Source organism: Heloderma suspectum, chromosome 5, assembly GCF_057233095.1.
Source record: "Heloderma suspectum isolate Gila_16-S chromosome 5, 16-S_ref, whole genome shotgun sequence".
Lineage (NCBI taxonomy): Eukaryota > Metazoa > Chordata > Lepidosauria > Squamata > Helodermatidae > Heloderma > Heloderma suspectum.
In genome coordinates, this window is record NC_139462.1 from 165976846 (window position 1) to 165986359 (window position 9514).

Genomic DNA, 9514 nt, shown 5'->3' on the forward strand with positions numbered 1-9514 from the left:
TGAGGCTCTCCACTGCCACACACATACACACAAACCCACACGTAAGATTTTATTGTGAACCCCCACTTGTACATTAATAGTTAATAGAAATATTTTCCCCCCTCTGCCCTCCCCATTCTTTTTTCCTTGCGTGTCATGTCTTTTTAGACGGGAAACCTGCAGGCAGAGACTATCATATGTAAGCTGCTCTGGAAGGCTTTTTGGTTGAGGAGTGCCATAAAAATACTTCAATAAATAAAATAATTATAAATAATTATCTCAGTTCTCCAAAGCTCTTGCTCTTTTCTGTTTATTATCATTCCTACCCCACTGTGTGGTACACCTGTTCACTGCAGGAAGTAGAGAAAGGATGGATGAAAGGACTGAGAAATGAAGAGGAGGAAGACCCTGTTGACAAAGCAAGGTTGGGCAACCTGTGGCCCTCAGCTTAATTTCATGTGGCCACTGGCAAGAGTGATTTGTCCCTCCCCTCAGAGTCCTCTGGGCAAGGAGGGTGAAGAGAGGGTGGACCTGCCCACATTTTCCCTGAGCAATGTGATCCCCCACAGAAAAAAGGTCCCCCCTCTCTTTATATTAAAGGGCCAGAGGTAATTTCCAAGTGACATCCTGAAGGAAAAATGTAGTATGTGAAGTGGTCCATGAGCCCCGACCCACACGTGTAGAGAGGCTGGTTGTGTTTTCCCCAGTGGTTGGGAAAAGTCAATCTACACATTGCTCAGGTGACATCTCTTCTCACTTTGCATGTTTCAGGGATGAAGCCCAACATTAAAAAAAAAACACACCAGACATTTCAGAGCAAACCTCCAACTGGCCCAGTAGAAAAGACTGCAAACTGTCACCATACCAGCCTTCTTTTTCTTCGCCACACCTAACTGTGAACCAGATTAAACTCAAGCAGCTTCCTGCGTCATAACCATTTCCCTTAAAGAGACATGAATCAGAAATCCAACCGAGTGTAAACAAAATACACAGGGCACTCGAAATACCGCAGCTCTTGACTGCCCCTTAGTTTTGGAGTCTCATTCCAGCTACTGTAAGGTGTGACTCAGAATGAAAGCATTTGCGTTTGTGATGGGGTGGAGACATTTCTTCAGCATTTACAGTCCGAGCAAGCAATAAGGAATATTATTTCTCAAGTGGTGTATATAGCACTAACAGATGAGACAGTGGATAGTTCCTTTTGAAGTGCTTAAATATCGTTACATTGTAATTGAGGCATAAAACATGGGGTGGGGGTTGACAATCTGCTGTCGTTTTACAAATGTTGCATGAGCTGCTACAAGACGAGGCAATCTTTGATGTTCCATCAAGACATGTTTCTCTGTTTGGTCTTGTAGAGGAACCCCTGAGATTTTACTCATTGTAAAAGATGTGCTTCTATTGAAAACTGAATGGATTAACAACAAAACCAAACCAAAAGAAAAGCTCAAATACTCTCCTAATCTGATTTCCAATGAGATTAAATGAGTGGAGTTGCTCTGATGGAAGAAAGAACAAAGTGTGTCCCTGGAAATGATTCTTCCTATACGAGCATCCATGGCTCTTGGCAAGAAATGTCACAAGCTGTACAGCTGGGGGGGGGGGGGGAGAGATTTTTATAAAATATTTCTGAAACCCACAGCATCTAGCCATCCAAAATCAAGGCTAAGAACAAAGGGCCTGCTTGCTTGGTCTGTAGCGCCAGCTTCAAAACAAAGTAACAGAGGGGAGAAAATAAGACTTGCAGATTTTTTTTCCACCCAGCTTTAAATTAGCTAAGGTCTTTCTCTGGATCAAAGGCATGAGGAGTTGCTTAGTGGCTTTATCTTGTTCATTTAGCCCTCCAAAGAATTATTTTCCTTTGATTTTTGGTTGTGCATCAACATGGGATGGAGCTTATAGGATTCTGCCTGACCTCACAAATGTCAACATCACTTTTGAGATTTTAGTGATGTGCAGGCTTCAGCTCTGGACTAATTCCTGTAGGAATGCAAAGACAGCAGCTGGGTTATTTCCAGGTTTTACCATAAGAGGCTTTATTGTTTAGGATCACAATAACTAGGATACATGGGTATAGTTCTTCTTTTGGGTTCTCTAGATGTAAATAAACATGTATTTCCATCCAGCAAATTCCTCTCATGCATGGAGCTGCCCTGCCTGCAGAGGCTGCTTCATTCATCCAGTGGAAGAACCAAAAACCATGTGCACATTCTTTTGTGCACATCTGTGTGCTCCCTCCATTTAAATGGATGGGCTCATATACCACAAAGTTCCCTGTATACAAAGAGGCACAACTGGGAATGGGACCCAGGCAAATAAAAGATAGGTAGGTACCACTGATTGTGTTTTCAGAAAGAAAAATAGGAATGGAATGAAACTTGTAGGGTTGATCCAGCCAAAGGTAAGTACCTTTGGGCTTGATTGAGTTCTATGAGAGACCTAAACAAAGAGATTATTGGGATCTAAAAGTGCTTAACTTTGGATGGATTGTGCCCTTTGCCACATGTTTAATTTGGTTTTGTTGTTCGTTCCAAGTGCAAAAGCACGAATAAGCCAGAGGCTTAAAAGAAACACAAAACAGCTTTCCCAGTTCATTGTTTCTATGATTGCTACAGGATGTATACCAAGCACTGCTTTCCAGACCTTGAGTGGTTGTTTGAAGCACAAACATTAGTTTCCTTTTGGCCGCTCAGATAAATGTGGATTTAATGAGGCTAAATATAACACAGTGCTTGACATTTTACTTGCTAAACTCTGGGTGTGTCCGCCTGTACCTCAAAGTAAGAGCTGGTTTTCAGTGCCAAAGTTCAGCCTTATATGTTAATGAGGAAAAGAACACACCTGAACATGTGCAGAGAGCCTTTTTTTATATGACTGCTTAACTGCAGACTGCCCCTACACATTTGGGACTGTGGGGGTGGGAGCATTTATATGTGCATGTTTTTGAAATATTGTAAGACACCTTGTGAGGGGAGTGCACCCTGAAAGGTTGGTTAAAAATCTTTAAAATAAAGTCCAGGCAAGGCTGAATTCCATCAACAAGGTTTTTTTTAAAAAAAGTTGTCACTGAAAATGAGATTCTAATTACCACACTGACAGAGCATGCCTGTACTCCAGTTACCTATGTACAACAGCCTGGAAGGGGGAAAACATACCACTATATATATATATATATATATATATATTTTAAAATGGCACAAAAACAGCAGATACCCCTCACACACACACCCGTGTCCCTGGAAACACCACCAAGAGCAGCTGCTGCCTCCAGTAGCTCACTGGATAGGGCAGGGGGTTGGGAAGAAAGAGACAAGAGTTCAAGCCCCACTACGGGCAAGGGATGAAATGGCCCCACTTACTTTTTACAAGCCTGGCAAAACAAAACAACAACAAGCCATGTCTTAGGCTAAAGACAGGGAGCTCCTAGGACTCTAACCCGCACTATAAGCTCCGCAGAGCAGTTCTTTAACCTCTCAGCCACAGTGTTCTCCTCCCCTCTGCCACCCATGTCTGTCCCACAACTTCACCTCTTTTTAAAAAAATAATCATGATGATGACAATATATGTATCACTTCCTACCACCACAAGCAGTCTCAAAGTGAATTACACACATGAATACAGAAATCCATAATTAATATAACAGAAAAAACCAAAATCAATATAAACCATAATCAGCACAATAATACAAATAAACACCATACAAATATAATCTAAAAACAATGCAATAGAAAAAGTGTTCACCCACAATACAGAAAATCTCTCCCCACCCCAGCCTAGAATGAACACCACAAAAAGCAGCCCACAAGAATTGGGCCGTAACTATTGCCCAGATGCCTGGGAAAATATAGCTGTCTTTGCCTGGCACTGAAAAGATTACCATGTTTTAGCTGTTCTGCTGCTGTATCTTCGCTAGCAGAACAGCTCTGTGAGTGGAGTGTTCCGCTGGCAGAGCTGGGGTATTCCACTGGTGTTTCTGTCATGGCGGTGGTGTATCTTGGGTTCTGCCAGTGTAGTGTGGCTTCTGCCAAATCCTATGGCCCCTCAGCTGGCAGATCACAGGTACAAGCTTGCGCCTTAAATAGCTGTTGGGGCACTCACATGCTACAGCACATGCAGGAAGTATAAGCTCACTTTTTATTTTTCTCCACTTTCCACATTAAACAAGAAGGAGCTATCCCATATCCCCAGAAGAGCAACAGAAAACAGGGAGGCACAGAGCCAAGAATTTGTGATTCGGGCTTAGAATAGGAGCTACCACACTGGCTTCCAAATGCTACACCACTGGAGGGAAGGGGAGACTAATTAGTACTGGGTTGTTTAGCTAGAGTAACCAGCTGCCAACGAGGGCAAGCCTCCAAATGCCTTACCAGTTGTGGAGAGGGAGACTTATTTATTTATTTATTTATTTATTTTATTAATCGCCCATCTGGCTGGTCACCCAGCCACTCTGGGCGATGTACAACATATAATAAAACAGTTTAAAACAATAAAATTCTACAATAAAAACATTTTCTAAAATACCCTATCCCATCCCAAATGCCTGCCTGAACAACCACGTTTTTAATGCACGGTGGAAGCTCATTAAAGAGGGGGCATGACGGAGTTTCTTAGGGAGGGAATTCCACAGAGTGGGGGCCACCACAGAAAAGGCCCTCTCCCTTGTCCCCACCAGTCTAGCTGTCCTGGCTGATGGGACAGAGAGAAGGCCATCCGAGGCTGATCTTGTTAAGTGGCCTGTTTGGTGTTGCTGGAGGCGCTCCTTAAGATAGGCTGGGCCAGAACCATATAGGGTTTTAAAGGTCAAAACCAACACCTTGAATTTGGCCCGGAAAATAACTGGTAACCAGTGCAACTCCTTCAGTACTGGAGTGATATGATCTTGCCGGCGGCTGCCTTTAATCAGGCGAGCCACCGCGTTCTGTACCAGCTGCAGCTTCCGAAACATCTTCAAGGGTAACCCCACGTAGAGCGCATTACAGTAGTCTAAACGTGAGGAGACCAGGGCATGTACTACCGATGGGAGCAGATGGTCGGGAAGGAAGGGGCTAAGCCGCCGTATCAGATGGAGTTGATACAGAGCTGTCCGGCTCACAGCTGACACCTGAGCCTCCATGGGCAGCTGGGAGTCCAAAATGACCCCCAGGCTGCGGACCTGGTCTTTCAAGGGTAGCTGTACCCCATTCAACACCAGGTCAACATCCCCCAGCCTCCTCTTGTCTCCCACCAAAAGTACCTCAGTCTTGTCAGGGTTCAGCTTCAGCTTATTCCTCCCCATCCAGCCACTCACCGTCTCCAGACATTTGGACAGGGATTCTACGGCCAACCTTGGTGAAGATTTGAACGAGAAGCAGAGCTGCGTGTCATCCGCATACTGATGACACCGCACCCCAAACCTCCTGATGATAGCCCCCAGCGGCTTCACATAGATGTTAAATAGCATCGGGGAGAGGATAGAACCCTGTGGCACCCCACAAGTGAGTGGCCACGGGTCCGAAACCTCCTCTCCCAGTGCTACCTTCTGGTACCTGCCGGAGAGGAAGGACCGGAACCACCGCAATATGGTGTCTCCAATGCCCAACCCCTCCAGGCGGTCCAGGAGGATACCGTGGTCAACGGTATCAAAAGCCACTGAGAGGTCGAGGAGGACAAGGAAGGAGCATTCACCCCTGTCCAGAGCCCTCCTCATATCATCCACCAAGGTGACCAAGGCTGTTTCTGTCCCATGCCCAAGCCTGAAGCCCGATTGAAATGGATCTAGATAATCAGTTTCTTCCAAGTGTGCCTTCAACTGCATCGCCACCACCCGCTCAATCACCTTGCCCCAAAATGGCAGATTTGGGACTGGGCGAAAGTTGTTCAGAACTAGGGGATCCAAGGAGGGCTTCTTTAAGAGCGGTCTTATCACTGCCTCCTTAAGGGCTGATGGCATCACTCCCTCCTCAATGGAGGCGTTCACCACCGCCCTGATCCCCTCACCCAGTCTCTCTCTGCAGCCCATAATGAGCCAAGATGGACAAGGATCAAGTAAGCAGGTGGTCGGCCTTACAGATGAAAGCACCTTGTCTACTTCATCAGAAGGAAGAAGCTGGAACCGATCCCACAAAACCAGTTTGCCACAGGCCGCCTCTTGCTCACTAACTGTATCTACAGCGTGTGGAGTAACACTCCTAATCCGATCCATTTTATTGGCAAAGTGCCTTGCCAAGGCCTCACAGGAGGCCTTAGAATGCTCCAGTGGCAGACCTGGAGGTTCTTACCTGTGCATGACAAGCCACATCTGCCAATATTCTCTATTCTATGCAACTAAGGTATCATAGTCCTGTTTTCTTTGATATCTGGCCATGGTACTTTTTATTTAGCACTTTCAATATTCATTTATTATAACTGGACACATACAAATAATTCAGGGCATAGGCCACCCAGGTTCTGCACTAGTGTTAAAATAGAGTAGAATCTCAGTATGAATCCTATGATTAAGGCAATGTGGCCTCAAGACAGCTTTCTTGGCTCCCACTGGGATGCCCTACTCCTTTTCTTAACAACACCTTTGATGGCTTAAAAGCAAAGTGAGGGCCTTCAGCCACTGTCATCTTCATTTCCCATTAATGTCTTGGGCTATACGGTGGGGCTCAGAGACATTCTTAGGAAATGAAGACGGCGGGTGGCTGCAGGCTGATGCTTTCCTCCACACCCCACCCAGTTAACAAGGAAAAGAAGGGGGAAAGAAAAAGGGACACTTCTCACTTCTGTCTGGTAAGCTGGGGGGAGGGTGGGCTTAAAGACAGCAGAAGGGGCTAGAGGGGGTGGGTAGAAAGAGCAGCAGAAAACCAGCTCGGGGGCTCAGGGATGCCAGCAAGAAGTCAATGGGAAGGAGAGCGGGAGAGCAGCACCAAGCCAGCGGGGCTGGGGGAGCCAGCTCGGAGCATCCTGGAGTGTTAGGGAGGGTTGCGTGCCTGCATGTCTGAATGGTGAGGGACTACATGTGTGTGAGAAAGAAAAAAGAGGAGAAAGGGTTTAGGAGGAGATCTGGAGGGATTCTGAAAAAGAATGTGTATGCTTTTTCGTGTGCTTGCACTAAGAAGGGAGGGATGTGATGTATCCATGCATACATGTACAGTCAGGGCCAGAAATATTGGAACAAGGATAACTGTTTTGGCAGTTGGCCTCTGTACACCACCACATTGAAGTTGAAAGGAAACACATCCAGATGGGAGCAAAGTCAGGACTTTCAGATGTAATTCAAGGGGTTTGACAAAAGTGGGGCACTAACCATTCAGAAAGTACAGCCAGTGGCATACACCCCCCTCCCCATCGTTGGTGGCTCATAAGTAATGGAACGACTGGCTGACAAGCAGCTGCATGGCCAGGTGTGGCCTGTTTCCTGGGTGCCCCATGACCAATCAAGCTGATAAAAGGCCTGGAGGTGGTTCTGAGTGTTACATTTGCATTTGGTAGCTGTTCACTGGAACTCCCAACATGAGGTCCAAAGAGGTGTCCATGCGAGTGAAGGAGGCCATCATTAGGCTGAGGAAACAAAATAAACCCATCAGAGAGATAGCAAAAACAGTGGGAGTGGCCAATACAACAGTTTGGAACATCCTGAAAAAGAAGGAATTAACTGGCAAGCTCAACAACAGCAAAAGGCCTGGAAGACCATGGAAGACAACTAAAGTAGATAACCACAGAATTCTGCTCATGGTGAAGAGGAACCCTTTCACAACATCTAGCCAGGTCAAGAATGCCCTTGAGGAGATAGGCATGTCATTGTCAACATCTACAGTCAAGAGACGACTTTATGAATGTAAATACAGAGGCTTCACAACAAGGCGCAAACCACTGGTAACGCTCAAGAACCGAAAGGCCAGATTAGCCTTTCCAAGCAAACACCTAAAAAGGTCTGCCCTGTTCTGGAATAAGATTCTTTGGACTGATGAAACCAAGATTAACTTGGACCAGAATGATTGGAAAAGTATGGAAAAGGAAAGGAACAGCTCATGATTCAAAACATACCACATCATCTGTCAAACATGGTGGAGGCAGTGTTATGGCATGGGCATGTGTGGCTGCCAATGGAACTGGGTTACTGGTGTTTATTGATGACCTGACTGCTGATAAAAGCAGCAGGATGAATTCTGAAGTGTATAGGGCTATACTTTCTGCTCAGATTCAGCTGAATGCTGTCAAACTGATAGGACACCACTTCATATTGCAGATGGATAATGACCCAAAACATACAGCAAAAGCTACCCAAGAGTTTCTCAAGGCAAAGAAGTGGGATGTTCTTCAATGGTCAAGTCAGTCACCTGATCTCCACCCAATAGAGCATGCTTTTCACTTACTGAAGACAAGACTGAAGGCAGAAAGACCCACAAACAAGCAGCAGCTGAAGGCAGCTGCAGTAAAGGCCTGGCAAAGCATCTCGTGGGAGGAAACTCAGCATTTGGTCATGTCCATGGGTTCCAGACTTCAGGCAGTCATTGACTGCAAAGGATTTTCATCCAGGTATTAAAAGTGACCCTTAAGTTTGAAATGATGTTGGTTTGTTCCATTACTTATGAGCCACCAACGATGGTGTGTGTGTGTATGCCGCTGGCTGTACTTCCTGAATGGTTGGTGCCCCACTTTTGTCAAACCCCTTGAATTACTGCTGAAAGACCTGACTTCGCTCCCATCTGGGTATGTTTCCTTTCAACTTCAATGTGGTGGTGTACAGAGGCCAACTGCCAAAACAGTTATCCTTGTTCCAATATTTCTGGCCCTGACTGTATGTATACATGACTGATGGATACATGGGGTGCTTGCATGTGTGTGTGTGTGAATGGATGGAGGGTGGATGGGTGTGTGTGTGTGTGTGAGAGAGAGAGAGAAAGAAAGAAAGAAAGAAAGAAAGAAAGAAAGAAAGAAAGAAAGAGTGAGTGACTATGGGTGGTGATCTAGAGTAAAGCAGAAAAAGGGAAGGGGGGATGTGTTGACTGGCAGGGAGTCAGAAGGAAAAAGGAGTGTCTTCTGTGAAACAGGTTTCTGTCGGCATTGAAAACTGTGGATGCAAAGGAGGTGTTTAGTGTGTTGGGGGCTCAGACCCCCACCTCTCTCCTGTACTCAGGTTACTTGTCCTTTGTGACTAGCCACACCTCCCATAGCAGCCATGTTGTGGTGGTGGCCAGAGCAATCTCTCAAATTACCACATCGTATTTTGGAACATTGGTCCTTCCCTTTCTTGGAGCTCACCTCATTGAGAATGTCATTTTTATATCCTCATCACTGGCATATTACAAAGCAAGCAAGAACAGAAAGCCAAAAAGCACTTTCAATCTAAAATTCAGCATATTAATTGCAAGAGAGAAAAGGGAAGAAGATGGAAGCAAGGGTAACAGTATGTGGTCAGTTCAGTTACACAAACTTAGACATAGACTTTTCCAGAATTGTCAAGGTTGAAAGTACTGTAGTCAGTCTCGGAGAATTATATATTTTCTTTCCAGTTCACACTGAATAAATGTGCCTATATGCTAGTAACTTTGTAAACCAAATGCCTCGT